The sequence below is a fragment of the Equus caballus genome, chromosome 14 (assembly GCF_041296265.1).
Source record: "Equus caballus isolate H_3958 breed thoroughbred chromosome 14, TB-T2T, whole genome shotgun sequence".
NCBI classification, from domain to species: Eukaryota; Metazoa; Chordata; class Mammalia; order Perissodactyla; family Equidae; genus Equus; species Equus caballus.
Genome location: NC_091697.1, coordinates 105,129,005 through 105,146,840, shown reverse-complemented (window position 1 = coordinate 105,146,840; position 17,836 = coordinate 105,129,005). Strand labels below are relative to the sequence as shown.

The 17,836-nt window shown below is 41.3% G+C and overlaps 1 protein-coding gene, 1 long non-coding RNA gene and 1 other non-coding gene across 3 annotated transcripts in view; 1 reads left to right on the top strand and 2 right to left on the bottom strand.

Annotated features, from left to right (window-relative positions):
• Window positions 1-17,836, bottom strand: part of ANKRD31 (ankyrin repeat domain 31) — a 174,280-nt gene that overhangs the window by 126,124 nt on the left and 30,320 nt on the right. The window lies entirely within an intron of this gene.
• Window positions 54-17,598, top strand: LOC138917525 (uncharacterized). The gene is made up of 3 exons (XR_011425726.1): window positions 54-297; window positions 10,612-10,742; window positions 16,555-17,598. It is a non-coding gene; the product is annotated as an uncharacterized lncRNA (long non-coding RNA).
• Window positions 9,899-9,971, bottom strand: TRNAK-CUU (transfer RNA lysine (anticodon CUU)). Its single transcript has one exon. It is a non-coding gene; the product is annotated as a tRNA-Lys (tRNA).

Sequence of the window (17,836 nt, the reverse complement as noted above, 5' to 3'; positions counted from 1 at the left end):
CAGGGGGAGCCGCGCGGTGTACGTCAGAGCCTCAGCTGTCGGCGTTTTCACCTATTTGTTCGGTAGGCGGAGAGGCCGTGGGTTGGCGGGCACGTGGGCCGGAAAGGCTGCGGTGCCGCAGACCGACTGCGGGGTGAGCCGGCCTAACGCCATCGGCAGGGACGGCGCCCTGGCCGAGTCACCTGCAGGGCGCTGGTGCTTGTGAGACCCAGGCCCGGAAGGAGCGAGGCTCCGCCCGACCCGCAGCCCAGCGAGTGCTGCCCCCTCTTACTGAACCCTCCCCGAGTGTCCCCTGCGGTAGGCGAAGCGCACGTGTTTATCGGAAGATTTTAGATCAACTGATCTAATGGATGCGTTTGTAGTTTTCCTTCATCAACTTTTTGGTTACCCTAAAATATAGATCGTGTAGGAAAGGCAGGATAAATGCCTTATTTTTTTCCCTTTATTAATTTTTAGGATTATAGTGGTGCCTAGAAACCTCCAAAAGTAGCCAATTATTTTTAAATGGAGTACTAGATTGATATATGTTTGATGTATTTCAATCTGCTTGAAGGTTTTTAGTTCAAACCAATTCTAAACGAAGCCAAGGGAGCTCCACCTTCCAAGGGAGAGGAAGTCAGGGCAAGACAACCCCTTCCGCATCGCCGGTCTGGCGTTAGCTGGGAATCTCCAGCGTCCGGCCTGTGTTGGGTCTCTGAAGGCTGTGGAGTAAATGGATGGATCTAGAGCTTTCTGACTCCCCGGTTCACTGCTTTTCACCACATGGAAGGGCTTTGCCGTTATTCTTATTTTTCTGTTTAGATCGTATTTAAGCCGCTGCTGTTTAAAGCCCTTGGTTGGTGGTGGTTTTTTAGACTTACTTAAATACTCCTCATCTCAGCTCTGTAAATCAGGCAGAACAGTAATAAATAGGCAAAGAACTGGACCTCTTTGTTTTTTTCACACCTCTCCACTTACATCCTCCAAGTTTGTATCAGTCCTAAATTCCTGTCCACGCTCCTGCTCATCCCCTGCTTTCATCGTGGAGCTCTGTGGTCGCTTCTTAAAAAGTGTGATTTCCAGCAATGGAAGGTGCATACCCGGTTCCGCAAGAAAGTGACTTTCTATAGTAATAGCACGTGCCCCAGGCGTCTGGTGACTTTAGTTAAGTATAGAAAACTTCTGAGCCTGAAATTCAAATTCCTTTTTAAAATAATTTCTCCTTTGGTGGAAAAGAGTCAGTTATTTTTGCATCTTCAGCTCTTTTATTTTATTCGAGAGAGTTGCCAAGATTCAAAGCGCAAAGAAGGAGTGGCAGAGATGATCCTCGTAAATGCCAGTGTAATTTTAAAGAAACCTTTTTTTGTTTTCATAAAATCCAAAGTTTTTATAAAATCAAAGTTTTAGGACAGAGCTGGAAGAAAGGACAGATCTGTGTTAAGAATCTAGGCTGCAAATGACAAAAAAAAAAAAAAAGTAATTCAAGTTGTTTAAGCAGATAAAAGGGGTGAGTTGAGTCATGAAACTGTACTGTCAGGAATACCTGGACCTTACAGGTATGGCAGGATCCAGATACTCAGACAGTGTTGAAATGTAGCTCAGCTTCCTTTTGAATTAGTTTGAATTAAAAACTTTCAAATAAATTGAAATACATCACATGCATAAAAACCCAGTCCTTCATTAAAAAATAATAGCTGGCTGCTTTTGAAGGTTGCTAGGCACCATTTTATTACCCTAAAAATTAATAAAAGGGGAGAAAAAGCTCTTTTCCTACCTTTTCCACACAAACTGTATTTTGAGATAACCAAAGAGTCGATGAGGGGGAAATGTTTTTGTACAAAAATAACAGCTAACAAATACAGTAGGTGTGATAGAATTATAAAATCACGATTTTGCAACCCATGAAACAATGGATCCAGGCAATAGGCATCAGCAGCTGTGATAGCTAGGCAGTGAAAATGTGCAAAGAACTAGACCTCTGTGTTTTCACACGTCTCCACCTGCATTCTCCAGGTTTAAGTCAGCCCTAAATTCCTAGGTGAAAGGCTGACGGAGAATTTTGTAATGATGGGCCAGGCTGACGACAGTTAAGTCCACTGATCAATCTCAACATCACTAAAAGTGAGACAACAAAATATGTTCCCCCTGGCATGATACAATAGGAATAAATGGATAAAATTAACCCAATCTAGATTATGGAAAATTCTATAGGATGAATCACCTGGTTTCTTTCAACAGTTAAATATCATGGGATAAAAAAGAGGAAATAGGAAGTTTTTTAGAGTGAAAGAGACCCCAAGAAAAGGGAAAAAATCCACATAGTTAAAAGGAAAATAGATTGATTGTTAATATAGATACTAATACAGAGTGAATTAGCCAGAAAACACTGAGAAGAGCATTACATCCTTTTTAAACCAACAAGTATTTGTAAAAATAAATAGTACTAGGAAGAATAAAATTAAATTGGATTATATCAAAATTTGAATCTTTGAAAAGTAGGATGTGTACTAAATTCATAGAATGAAACCAAGTAATCGTTAAGAACCGTAATTAAATTTTCATTGCTTGATTCCATTTAGGCTATAAGTCTTTCAAGAGAAAGTCCTATTTGGGAATTCTTTACTTGTTTTAAAGGTGAATTAAGAGTAAAACGTCAGCTCCACCACCTCAGATTTTCATTTGGAAGAAAAATTCCAAAATCATTTCCAACAGCATGTGTGCTAAACCACAAATGCTAGTGAAGCTCAGCTCCCTGAAGGAGAGCTGAGAATAAGGACCTTCCCCTCACTGGCCTTGCCTTCTAGAGGATGAGGCAGACGATAAACAAGTGCATGAGGAAATGAGATAATTCAGGGAGTGATGTGTACCTGAAAAGAATAAGTAGGATGCTGAGCTAGAGAACATGGTCAGAGAAAGCCTCTCTGAGGACCTAAGACCTAAAGGATGAACATGAGTGCGAAGGCCTGAAACGTGGTGGAAGGACAGGAAGGAGGCCTGTGTGCCGGACGCTGAGGAGCAGGGCAGCGGGGTATGAGACGAAGCTCCAGCATTAAGCAGGAAGCGAAGTAAGAACAAGGTGTAATGTAATGAGACTTGTTTGAAAGTGTGGAGTTTGAAAAAGAAGTCTCAGTTTGTGGTTACACAATGTATTTTACTTTTATAATCAAAATTATTTCCTGCCTATAACTTCATGTCATTCACATCCTATCCAGGTGACTTTAGATCCCAGAACTGTAAGAGATGAAACTTTCATGGAAGATTTGATTTAAATAAATATAACACAATATGAATCTCTGAGAGTAAATCCAACAGCCATTTTTCACCTAAAGTAATATCCGCCCCCCCCCCCATTACAGGTATATAAAGTGTTTCACCAAGTATTCTAAATACATTTTCCAAAAAGAACCTTCATTTTCTCAAAGATTTAGATTTTTTTTAGAAAAAAATGTTGCTGTCCATTAACCCAAGCAATTCACATGGTGTTTAGCACAAATTAGAACTGTTTTGTGAATTAAACAATGGATGAGAATATGTAAGCAACCAGAAAAGTCAGTATACATGAGACCCTTTCTCAAACACTGCCAAACATGGGAACACACAAAGGCAGGTTGACACAGGATTAGATGTTTGTTCAGTACCCAAATTTGTTTTTTTTAGTGATCCTTTTAGTTGATTCATGTGTGTAGAGATATGCTGACCACAACGCCTACAGATTATGTCCCTTCTTAGTGCAGAATTTAAGACAAAAGCTCAATTTTACTTTAAAATTGCATAAAACAGATACAAAAACACTTCAAAAAGTTAAAAGTACTATGAAGTTTAAGACAGTAGCCTAATATACAATTGATATTGCATGATGAAAAGCCTCTGAAGAATAGCATCTGTTATTCTGGCAACTGACAAAAAAGATATATTATAATGAAGCCCAAGAAATCAGCAGAGGATGATGGCAAAAACACTCGGCATTTCAAAAAGGAGAATCAGGACTCGACAGGCCTAGCGGTAAATTACAACAAGCCTCCCCAACCCATGGCCCAGGCTGCCTGTAAGACGTTGTTGCTATTCTGCTGATCTCTGTCATTATAGTTATTCATTGTATAGCTCTGACTAGTAGACTGTGAATAATATATTCATTTAGAAGTGGAAATACGAGGAGACATAGTTAAGGGGCAACAGTTATACATTGATCATCTGTCTAAGAATAAGAAATACATCACATTTTATAATTTATGATGACATGAAAAAAGCAACAATATCGGAACACACAAATGTTAAACCACTGTTGTCAGAGTTTTGTAAGGATTCTTAGATTTTCCCTATATAAACACAGTATAATGTGGTATCAAAAATTGGCAAAGTAATTGACAAGGACATGATGGACTGTCAAAGAATTAGAGACTCAAATGCAACAGCCTGGTGAGATGACATTGATTTCATCAACTGGTTTCGACAAGTGTCAAAGAGTCCTTGTCTGCTTATCCAAGCAAATAATACCCATTGATGGCCCAAGTGCTAAGAAGTCTGCATTTCTCTCTCTCCCTCTCCCTTTCTCTCTCTCTCTGTCTTCCTCTCCACATATCTTTTCTCTGTAGTAGTAACTGGCTAAAGCATTAGATTTTAAAAGATGCTTAGCCTAACTCATAATTAAATAAATACACATTAAAATAGCCAATGAAAGGTCTATCTGTTTGTTTTGCCTATCAGGTTGGCAAAGACAGGAATAAAAGAGATTGATAATGCTCAGTATTGGCAAGGTTGTGAGGAAAACAGGAGTTCTCATACACCATTGGAGGGAGAGCAGACTGGTTCAATCTTTTTTATAGAGTAGTTTGCAACATCTATCAAAATGTTTCATATGACCTACTACACCCTTAGAGATGGTCTTTCCTATCTCTAGGAAATGTATTCCTATGTTACCAGTATACTTGCACCAACTGTAATTTTGAAAAGTTGGAAACAACCTAAATGTCCATCAATAGGGGGTTATGCAGTGGGATACTGTGTTGTCATTAAAAAGAATGAAATACAGATATATTTATATGGACATGTGTAGCTTCCCATGGTACATTGTTTACAGAATAAAGCAAAGAGCAAAACAACAGTGACAGCTCTGGAATTCCGTATAGGAAAGGCTTAAAGCTGACAATCTCCTCAAAGTGAGAGCTATGAAACTTCACGAAAGATTGTGTTTGAATAGCAAACACGGTTGTCACTCAGTTGCTTACACAGCAAGTTTATGGCTTTATCTTAGACTGTATGTTCATTCGAGGTTGGTTAGGGGGATTGAGGAAATAAGAGGGTACCAAGCACAGCGAGCCCCCCACCCCCCCGACCCTGCTACTGCAGAACAGCATAAACTGTTTTTTATTGCTTCTCTTTATTGAGGTATAATTTGCATATGCTAACGAAATGCATGGACCTTAGTGCTCAGTTCACTGTGTGGTGGGGTTTTTTTGGTCCATTGTATGTTTCTATATTTATTTCTTACAATAGCATACGCAACCTATAGGAGGAGAACGGGAGTTGTATGTGTAGAAAAGGTAATATGCAAGCAATAGCTCAAATCTTAAAAGTATAATTTACATAAATAATACATAATAGAAATATAAAAATTTTAATTGGTTTTGGACTGAGGAGATTGTCAGATTTACACACATTTCTTTGTGTATAACTGAAAAAGCCATGTAAACATGTTTAGACTAATGTATTAGCAGGTCTGCCAATGTAGAAGACGACAAAAATCTCAGCCACAAGAGGTTAATCAGAATTTTGATGTAGTGAAACAATGCAGTTCAATGATTTTTGACTATATATATATATATATATATACACTTAGGTAACTACCACTTAAAACATGATAAAGAATATTTCCATTCTCCTGTCCTTTCTCAATGCCTATCCCCAAGCAAGCAGTTTCTGATTTCTATCATGCAGAGTGGTTTTTCTATGACCATAGGGTAGTCTTTCTATAAATGGAATCATACCGTATGCATCTTTTTTAACTGACTTCTTTCACTAGGTTTAATGTTTTGGAGATTCACCCATGTTGTTTGTATCAGTTCATTCCTTTTTATTGCTGAGTACTATGACATTGATGAACATACCGAATTTGTTTAGTCCATTCTCCTGCTGATGGACATTTGAGTTGTTTCCAGCGTGGGGGCTATTATAAATAAAGCTGCTGTAAACATTCTGTTGAAGTCTCTTTGTGGATATATGTTTTCGTTTGTCTTAGGTAGAAACCTAAAGCATGAAACTGCTGGGTCCTATGGCAGGTGTATGTTTAACTTGGCTATTCATTTTCTGAATAATGTCTTTTGGTCAGCAAATTTGGGTGATTTCCAATTTATCAACTTCATTCCTTTATGCTGAGTGCTTACGTTCGTTTCCTAGGGCTGCCATAACAAGTGACCACATATTGGAAGGCTTAAAATAACAGAAATTCGTTATTTCACCATGCTGGAGGCCAGACGTCTGCCATCAGGGCATCAGCTGGACTATGCTCTCTGAAGGTTCTAGGAAGAATCTATTCCGTGCTTTTCTCTGTCTTCTGGTGTCGCTGACAATTCTTGGCGTTCCTTGGCTCGCAGATGACTTGCTCCAATCTCTGCCTCCATCGTCAAGAGGCGTTCTCCCTGTTCGTCTCTTTCTCTGTCGCTTCTCCTCTCCTTACAAGGACATCAGTCATGTTGAAGTAGGGCCCACTCTACTCCGGTATGACCTCATCTTAACAGAACTGTTTGCAACTATAACAACCTATTTCCAAATGAGTTCACGTTCTGAGTTCCTAAGAGTTCATGAATTTGAAGAACCCATACAGTGCTTTTTTGTGCCTTATGTTAGAAATCTTTGCTCAAGCCAAAGTCATGAAGATATTCTCCCTTTTTTTCCTTCTGAAAACACTCTGGTTCTAACTTTCCATTTCATTCAGTGATTTACCTCAGATTATTTGTTGTGTATGTGATGAGTTAGGAAACAAGGTTCATTTTTTTCGCTTGTGGATATCCAGTTGTTCCAGCACCTTGTGTTAAAAAGGTTGGCCTTTCCTCATTTAATGACTTGGCATTTCCACTTATTTTTAGAACAGTCATGGCATGTTCCCTGATGTATGACAAGTGACAGAGTTAAATATTGATGAACTATAATTAGACCATAAGGTAAGGGTTAGTCTCTCCTCCCATCATCTGTATTAGGGAAAATGTGAGTGTGTGTCCTTTAGTTTAAAACATCACACTGTGGACCATGATTATGAAAGGGGAGGTTGGCTCAGTAGAGGAAAGCATCAGAGGAGATGCGAGAAGACTGAAAGAAGAGTAGTTGGCCAGACAGAAGCTTAAATCTGATTCACAGCTGAGAAAGCTAACGGGTGAGAAACCATGATTGGCTCTGATGGTAGAGCAAAGGGACTGATGGGTGTGCACCACCAGAATTTGTTCAGGCAGAGAGTTTCTCACGAGCCAGCTAGGGGATCTGCACAAGAGAGAACCAGCCTGGTTACATCCTGCCCAAATTTCGGTCTGGAGGGGGAAGAGTCCTCAGCAGGGAAGATGGAGTGGATTTCTGCCTTCTGTATTCCCAAGACGGAGTGAGAGATGATCAACACAGGGTCGGTCCTCCCTGATCAAGGAAACTGCAGGTGAGGGGTCACCCGTGGTAGGTCAGGTCTCCAAAAACATTACAAAATCACTTATAAAAGAGTCAGCTTTAAACAAATGCCAGACCCAGAGATTGAAAACCTGCCTTAGAACAATACCACTCAGGGCTGTGCTGGCAAATGTTTAATAACCAGCCGTCTGTGGAAGAAAAGCTCTAATTTGTAGAATTTGCAGATTCCTGTGGTGTAAATACTCCAAAACTTATTCTACACATTATTTCTTCTTTCTTGGTTCCCCTTCTCCACTTAGGTAACCACAAATTCTCACCCCATAGTAAAGTGTAACAGAATAATTAGGAAGTAATGAGTTTTTGTAGTCATTGCCTTTATTTTTAATATGATTTGTTCAATTATAAGTTTATGTACTTTAATTTTTAGTCGTGACTACATTTAATAACTGACTTGCAAATTCCTGAAAATTTAACAATTGGCTCTTAGGAACTAGTGTAAGCTGGCTCCGGTACACCTTGGACGCCAGTTTCCTAAGAACTTCCCTGCCTCCCTCCCCCGATCTCTCTGTCTTCCCTGCACTCCACTTCTGGAGGGGTCCGACTTGTGGTCAGCTAAGGGGAGGAGGAGAACCAGGGAAGAAAGAAGAATGTGTCGAATATGTTTTGGAAGTCTCAGTTCTCTGAGAGTCCTCCTTGGAGGAAAGTGAGTCAGTCCTTCATTCGACAATACGGACATTATATTAGGAAGACCACGTGAAAGGTGGAAGACTGGAGGGCGGAGGACAAGAAAGAAAGACAGAAGGTAGAAGGATCATTGAAGGAGAAAGGTGACAAAACAAAATAACGGCTGCTCTCCTTGGGCTTGCGTTGATTGGGTTGCGTTGCCTGTGCATAATTACCTCAGTCAAGGCTTGCCACCAGGGCTGGCTACTGCCTCCCTAGTCACGTGACTGGCTTGTAAAAAACGATCACCCAGGTCTCAACTTTAAACTGCCATAAAGAGATCATGTTATTTTTCTCTTTCTTGGGATGCACTACCCACTGAAGAGCCTGTTCCAGCTTCATGGCATTCTGTGTCTGTGACGTGACATTCCGCCTTTCTACCTGGAATGTCCTTTCCCCTTCTCTGTCTGGAAAACTTCTCTCATCTCATTTAATGCTTTCCTCTACTGAGCCAACCTCCCCTTTCATAATCATTGTTCACAGTGTGATGTTTTAAACTAAAGAACACACATTCACATTTTTTCATGATACAAATGGTGGGAGAAGAGACAAACACTCACCTTATAGTCTAATTATGCTTTCTCAACATTAACTCCGACAGTTGTCATCTATCAGGGAACATGCCATGACTGTTTTAAAAACAAGTGGAAATGCCAAGTCATAAAACGAAGAAAGTCCAACCTTTTTAACACAAGGTGCTGGAACAACTGGATATCCACATGGGAAAAAAATGAACCTTGTCTCCAACCTCATTACGTACATAAAAAGTAATTTGGGGTAAATCATAGAACAAGCGTCCTATAACCCAGTAATTCTACTCCTAAAGAAATCTCTACACATGGGTATCAGGACAGATGTGTAACATTGCTCATAATAGCCCCAAAATATAAACAACCCAATTATCCTCCCATGGGGGAACAGAACTAAAGGCTCATTAGGAGGAGAATGGTTAAATAAATTGTAGTGTATTATATGAGGGATATCTTATGGCTGAGAAAAGGAATGAACATATTAACGTGAATGAGTTTTACAAACCATTCTTACAAAACTTAAAAATAAATAAAACTTAACAGTATTATTTAGGACCCATTCATATATGGTAAAACTCAAAATAAAAGGATAATTTGAAAAGATAATTCAGGGTAGTGATTCCCTCTCTGGGACAGGCAGGTGAGTGGTACGGGGAAGAGTCCACAGGAAACTTAAAAGAATTGGTAGCGTTCTACGTCTTGAGTTTGGTAGTACATCACAGGTGTTGTCTAGCGTATTATTATGTTTCGTAGCCTCCTTAGGATGTATATATCTATACATATACTATATATACAATATTTTATATTTAAAAAGGATAGGAAAAAACTGGAAGGGAAAGAAATGTGCTAAATGCTAACAAATAAATAGTCACCCTGAGTGGTAGAGTTCTGGGTAATTATTTTCTCCATTATAATTTTCTACATTTTCCTAGTTGCTTAAATGGTAATGTGATACTTTTATAATCTGAAAGAGATAATTTTAGCGGTGAGGGACCTTGTTTTGGAGATTACATGAGTGTTCAGAAATTAAGTTGGGAGGTAAGCATTGCAAAAAGTGCCTGCGCCCAACGTGGGGCTCGAACCCACGACCCTGAGATTAAGAGTCTCATGCTCTACCAACTGAGCTAGCCGGGCACCTGGAAAAAGGCCATTTTAAAAATAATAAAAAATTAGGATGCCCAGAATGTTTGCACTGTTTTTTGAAACCTGATTTGAAACTTCAGTCAAGTTTCAGATGCCTGGGGAGCAATAATCTCTAAAGATTCAACATTGTTCTTTAGTTGACAAACAGATATCAAAATGCTAATACACACATTTCAACTATGCCAATGCTGCCTTTAAATAAATATTCAGTCATCCTCGGCCAGTTTTACTTCCTTCCTGTCTTTTGAAGCTATGCTTCCTCTTTCTGGGTTTAGGCTTTTATCTTTACTATTTCTGACAGCTCTAAGGTTCCTTTGAGCTCAAATTCAGGAACTCAGAAGCCTTGGATGAAAGTGAAGATTGGTTTTTCCTCAGCCCTTTAGCAACATCTAGTGGGTATTTAAAGACAGGGCATGACAAACATTTTCCTACATTATTTAAAGAGCAACAGTTCTGATGGCAAATCTGACTTAGCAAAAGAAAAATGTCTTAAATCCTCAAGACAATAATGTCTCCTGTGATTAAATGACTTTGCATACGTGGGTGTGTAGGTAAACACTTAAGATAAAATATAGCAGATGTTTCCTCCTCTAGCCTGCTGTGAACTTCAACATTTGCTACTATGTTACAGTCTGTACTGGGCATTATCATGAAGAACCTGTGAGAGGCCCTAGCAAGAGTACTAGAGTGGGGTAAAAACCTCTAAAAGCAAAAAAGAACTTGTGTTGAAAGACATCTGTAAGAACAGAAGTTTCTGAGAAGGTAAGCAGAGAGGAAGGGAGGTGAGACCAGGATGGGGAGGGGCGGGGGCGCCCAGGAAGAAGAGGGGGGTAAAGCTCACTCGTGGTGAGTTTACAGAATCCCAATTCTTACCCTAAGATAACTGCAGTACAGGCATTGTTCTCTCTCTCTTTTTTTTTTTTTTTTTTTTTGAGGAAGATTAGCCCTGAGCTAACATCCGTGCCTATCTTCCTCCACTTTATATGTGGGACACCTACCGCAGCATGGCTTGCCAAGCTGTGCCATGTCCACACCCGGGATCCGGACCGGCAAACCCTGGGCTACCAAAGCGGAATGTGCGCACTTAACTGCTGCGCCACTGGGCCGGCCCCATCAGGCATTGTTCTCTTAACTCAAAGATAGTTTTCTCGTAACCCCTCAAGCCTGTTTGAGGTACCTGCTCCTCCAAAGATCTTTGCCATTCTTCCCTTTGACTTGCTGCCTTACCTCTCCCCTCCCATTTTTCCTAGAAGTTCTGGACTTAGGTAGGTGACCGATGGATGGTAGCTGCTGAGTGAGAGAGAAGCTCCCAACTTCAGTCTGTAGATGTAGATGAAGAAAGCATGGCTGCAACCCTCTTGTCCTCACTGAAACTTGAGTCCCAAAGGCAGTTCTCGGCCTAGAAAGCTGGTGACACATTCGTAACACTAGTTTGCACTCTGACCTTTACAGTATAAGAGTACACTCCATCAGCATTCCCCAGTAAAGAGGAGGGAATAACCTGAGAGTCAGGCACCTTCAACCTCATTTCTTATTAACTCGATTACTTTAGAAGCTTTCTGTAATCTCTCTCTGCCTTAACTTCTCTAGCTGCAAATTAGATAGAGATTAATCTGATCCCTGCAATTCTCACAGACATTTCTCCACAATCGATTAGCAATTAATTTTTTTTTTTTTTTTAGATTTTATTTTTTCCTTTTTCTCCCCAAAGCCCCCCGGTACATAGTTGTATATTCTTTGTTGTGGGTCCTTCTAGTTGTGGCATGTGGGACGCTGCCTCAGCGTGGTTTGATGAGCAGTGTCATGTCCGCGCCCAGGATTCGAACCAACGAAACACTGGGCCGCCTGCAGCGGAGCGCGCGAACTTAACCGCTCGGCCACGGGGCCAGCCCCAGCAATTAATTTTTTAAATGCTTTTGCTCATAGGAAAAATCCAGAAAGCCTAGATAATACTACTAGCATTTCCAAACGCACCTAGGAACAAATACCTGCTTATGGCTATCAACACAGGGTGCTGGGCAAGCTTCACGCGGGTTAGGAAAACTAGTTCTGCAGTCTGGGACTGTTTTTGTTCCAATTTGGCTTGTGGGAGAGAGAGAAAGAGGCATTGTTGAGAAATTCTTGAGGTAGGATGGTAGGGAGGCAGCACCTGTGAGGTTAGGGAAGGGGAGAACTTGTCCTTCAGCTATCAAAATGTATTTTAAAGCTCTCCTCATTAAACTATTGTGGGGCAGAGATAGACAAATAGCTCGGTGAAAGAGAAAGGGGACCCCACAAACAGATCCATGCATGCATAAAAATGTTCAGCAATGCAGATCAATAGAGAAAGGACAAAATATCTAAGAAATGGTGCTGAAACAATTATCTGTGTACAAAACATTAAATTTGGGTCCTTACCTCAAACTACATACAAAAATCAATTCCACATGGATCAATGAAAAAGCCAAATTTTAAAACATTTAGAAGAGAATATACAATATCTTTATAATCTCAGGGTAGGTAAGGATTTCATAAACAAGACATGAAAAGCAAAATTCATAAACAAAAGGTTGATAAAATTTCTTACATAGAAATTAAGAATTGTGTTCTTTGAAAAGACAAGGAGAGAATAAAAAACGGCAAAGCACAAACTGGGAGAAGATATTTGTAGAACATATAACCAAGGAATTATTAAATTTCAGAGTGCTACTGGCTCCAAACATAGGTTCTTCACCCACCGCACAAGAAGGGCCAAATAAAAATAAATGCCAGGCCTATAGCAAGGAAAGAGGTTTTATCTCAGTTGACGTCAGCCAGGAGACCAGAGTGAGCCCTCAAATTTCTCTTGTTTTGTCTCATCTCCCCAAAAGATGAGAGGCGAGGTGTTTTATTTGCAAGGAATGTCTCTGTTTGCAGGGAGGAGAGAGTCTGTGGCCTTGCTGGAGCTTTCCCACCAGCCTTCGTTCGGCCTTGTAAGGCTGATTACAGGGAGGAGGATGGTAAGGAAATCAGGTGGCTATCCTTGGCTATCTGTCTCCATGGTGGATAGTGGATTCTGGGGCCAGGAAGCCAGGGAGTAAGCAGGGAATGAGTACTTTGGTTTTAATCCCATATCTGCTGGGTTTAATGTAGGGGAACTGATATCAGGGCTGGCATCAAGAGTACATAAGGAACTCTTCTGAATCAATAAGAGAAAAATCAAACTATCCCATAGACAAATGTGTAAAGGTCACGAACAGGCATTTCACACAGGAGGAAACATGGTTGGTGGGTAAACACATGAAAAGATGTTCAACTTCCTTATTAAATTAAAAATAATGTCATTTCACATCTACGTAGGTATATTTCCTCAGAAGATCCTATACGTGTATTAGAAGACAAGTACAGAATATTCATCAAAGTGTTTTTTATAATTAGCATAAACTGAAAAAGGTTTTATAACAGGAGAATGTGATATATCCATATAATATAACACATCAGCAAAAAGGAATGAATATAGTTATAAGTATCAGCTTATAACTTATGAATGACTCAAAACCATAAAGTTTGGCCAAAAAGGAAGGTATGGAAGACCATGATTATTTATATAACTTTCAAATAACAAGGCAAAACTATTCAAAATATATTGCTTAAAGATACACAGATTGTATAACATTATAGAGAAAATCAGTGTGAAAGTGGCAGTGGCAGTAGCACGGTTTTGAGACTCTCCAAATTCCCACAAAAAAACAGAGAAACTTGATGGCAAAAGCAAAAACTCATGGACAACGTTTACAACACAACCCAGCGGCAAGGTCTCTCCACAGACCTGAAAACACCAAAGAGTGGAGATGAACACCCACGGCCACAAGAGCTGTGTGGTCTGGGGTCAGTGCAGGAGGAAGCGGAGGGAAACGGCGGAGTGTCTGGCAGACCTGAGAACAGGAGAGCCCCCAAACAGCAAGCAGATATTCCCCGGGAAGCATGGCGGACCCATGTCAGACCAGCCGCTGCAACTGAGACGTGTTTGTCCAGTGCAGGAGAGGGAGAGCGGAGGGTCCTCAGTGAAGTGTGAAAAGAGCTCAGCCAGCCTGGGCCGCGAGAACGGGTAAAGACGACCAGGCAAAGCTCCTTTCAAGACAAAATCCCACACTGAGGGCGACTGCTGAAGATAGAAGAGAAAAGGATAGAGGCACGGAGTGCATCTCATAATGGAAGAATGCTGTTTTGGAAAGCATACTTGTTTCTTTTTTCATGTCTGTGTCACTGTGATCTGAAGCGTATTTTTTACAGTTGGTCATGAGCAGAAAGTTTGAAAACCATACTGCCATGGCTTTCCAAAGTTGTCTTCATTCCTCTCTTTTTCACCCTGCCTTCTAAATCATGTTCCTAAAACTCTCATGTGATCTTTTTGCTTATCCACCTATGACATTTAGGCCTGTCTTTCTCTAAGTGACACCCATTGACCCCATCCACCAAAATCACCTGGGGTACTTTAAAAATGCAAATTACTCAGGCCCCTTCCTAGACCTAGGAAATCAACATCTAGGAGTGAAGCTCAGCAATCTGCATACTGAATAGCTTTCCCCCAGTATATTCTTGGGCACACTACAGTTTGGGAAACTTTAAGCCCTGTGAACTTAAGCATGACCCAAATAGGCCCGCACCTCCACCCACCAGGGAAGCAGGCACCATAAGATCCAGGAGAAGCATGTTTTTATGAGAGGTGACTGGGGAGAGAGAGGAAGAATGGGGAGGGGGTTATTTTCTGGTCTCCTAAACCTAGTTTGGGGTACATAGGATTAAAATGGATCTTAGTCAAGTCAAACACATCAGGAGCCTTTTTGGTTTGAGCAATAGATCCTGATGACAATGGAGACTCGGTTTCTATTTGTTCTGGTTTAGGTCTACTTGTAGACACAATAATATATACCCCTCTATTTGCCATTTTTAGGGAGGGGTCCTGTGACAAGCAAGTGTCCCAAGTCTGGAATAAATAGAAATTTAAGGAACCAATGCAGAAATGCCAAGTAGCTTTTTGATACATTGGCCAAGAAAAGTTGTAGAGAATAGTGAACAATGCCTCCCTGGGACACAGAGGGATAAAAGACATTCTCTCTCCCCCTCTTCCCATGTTAAGTATCACATGAGTGAAGTAATTTTGAGTCTTTGAACAGAGGGTAACGGTGGGGGTAGCATTTTTCTGGAGTCCTTTCATTGTGTTCCTGGTGCCTAGTATCAGTACAGTTGGCAGGACCCACCTCAGTTCTGGTGTTATAGGCTTTTAATTAATATCGGCCATGATATCTGTGGCCCTACATTAAACCCAGCATGTATAGGGTTAAAACCAAAAGCCCTCATCCCCTTTTCCTGCTTCTTTAGTGACACTCATATGTAAATGTCTGTTTCTTTAGCCTATGACTCCCTGGGTTTTTCAACCAAGTAGAAGTTACAAATTGTTAAAGCCCAGGTGGGCTCCTGCTGGGCTCCCACTAAAGTTTTAGCTCATCACAGATCCCTGAAGTTTATTACAGGGAAACTGTTGTCCAGAGAATATCAAGAAGCTGAAGCTTCCCAGACCCCCACTCCACGGCTTCCTGGCGCCAGAATCCACCATCCACCATGGACGCAGACAACCAAGGACAGCCATCTGCGGATTCCCTTATCTCACAGGCTCCTGCTCCCTGCAAGCAGCCAAAGGCTGGTGGGAAAGTGCTGACCGCAAGGTCAGCCCTCTTGCTTGCTCACTCTAATGACACCAGTGCCATACTTTGAAACGTTCTGTGGAGAAGCTCACATGATGAGGAAGCAAGGGAAGCCTCTGGCCAATAGCTTACAAGGAACTGAGGTCTCAGTCCAACAGTCAGAGAGGAACTGAATCCTGCCAACACCCATGACAGCGAGCTTGAAAGGGATTCCTCACAGCCACCCCTTGAAAGGGCAGTAGCCTGGCTGACACCTTGATTGCAGCACTGGAAGAAACTGAAGCAGAGGTCACAATACGGCCCTGGTTTCATCAGAATAGCTAATGGCTGCCCTGCCTACCTCCCCTAAGATACTGTTTGCAAAAGCAGTTGTGTTAATTTCCAAAGAACCATAAATCATACAAGAAGTGGTAACCTTTAGTTAGAACAGGTGACTGTGCAATAATCTTTCCTGGAGAATATGGACAGGGATGTGAACAGCCTGAGTAATGAGAATTCAGCTTAGAGTTAACGCATCTGTGAGCAAAATAAAGTCATGCAGCCCTAAGAATCCAGGAGCCCATGTCCAGTATAAACACAGAGCCACATTTAAAGCTCACTATAAGATAGTGAAACATAATTAATAAGAGATTCCACTCTTTACTCCAGCTGCTTAAAGAACATTAAGGAGAGCCAACACATAACCCACATTAGCTCTTCTCGACTCCCTCCACTCTGCAATTTCTTGCATCCTGAGAAAGTTCCAGAACTTCTCACACGCAATTTCCAAACACTTTCTTCAGGCCTAGCTCTGAATAACTTTGATTTTTCCGTTTCCCCACTTCACCTGTTTTCTTTCTTTTATTATTTAGATAATCTTAGCCTCTTTCCCAAGAAGTACGAAACCTTTTTGTCTGTTTGTTTTGTTTCAGTGGGAGAGGAATTGGAAAAGAAGAAGACAACTGAACTGAAGAATAGTAGATTCTCCTTAGCTGCATGTTAACAATGAAATGTTAATAATTTTTGTCTTTGGAAGCAAAACTGACACCTTCCCTTGCTTCCATTATGGATAAGTGTGTACATCCTGCCTGACAGTCAAGGGGAGAGTTTACCCATGAGGACAAACCAAAACAAACAAACAAACAAAAACAGAGATACCCTGTGTGGGTCTCGAAACCCGGAGCCTTTCCTGTAAGTTACTGGCTCACTATTAACACAGCGTTATTCGTTCCTGACCTTTGCAGTTGTGACGTATGAACCTATATGACTGTGCCAGCTATTAAGCTCTCCGTCTCTCAGCTCCAAACCACCCTCCTATATCCTACCGTGTGATGCAGGTCTGGAACCCGACAAATCCTGTGCTTGCTTTGCTAGCTGGCTCCCTAGCAAGATCTTCCAATAAGGACACTAAAGGGAAGCCCAAGGCTGGAGGAGGAAAGGGGACTATCTTTCCTATGGGCTTCTTCTCGGCTCCGTTGGCTTCCTGTTCCTGGGAGATCTCCTAGCAACTTTTTGCACTCTGATGGCGGCAGTTTATTTCCCACAGCAGAAGTTGAAACCAGTTTGCAATGTCTCTGTCACTCATGGAACCAGCCTCACACACCCCCTCACAGGCACCAGCTTGTGCCTTCTCCTCGGGGGTCTGGGTCCTAGCTCCATGGGGACCACCCTCTGAACTCAGAGACACCAGCACCTACCAAGCAACATCCCTCCCTCAGAGATCTGAGTTTCACCTCCGTGGGACCCTCCCTTCAAACTTCTGAGTTCTAATTATTCCAGCCCCCTTTTTTTGTTTCCACAGCCCTAGAGGAGAAAGCTGCTTCCATGATAAGTTAGTGCTGGGTTTTTACCTTTTCTGCTGTGTAGTTGACAACTTTACACCTACTTAGCAATTCTTTATATTCAATTCTCTGTTAAAGTAATTGCCGTGGTTTCTTTCTCCTGACTGGACCCTGAAAAATACAGAAATTTGTCCCAGGAATGGTCCCAGGAAATAGACCCTCAAAAATAGGATTTGGGGATTGGGTGAGTCATGTCCTTGGGCTGAAATGCATTGCTGAGCTCCTTAACAGTGGGAAATGGAATGCCAGTAATCCATAGGGTATTAGTTTTCTATTGTTGAGTAACAAATTAACAGAAAATTAGTGATTTAGGCTTTCCCTATCATTCTCCTCAAAATTCTTCCAACATGTGCCCACTATCTGGCTCCACAGC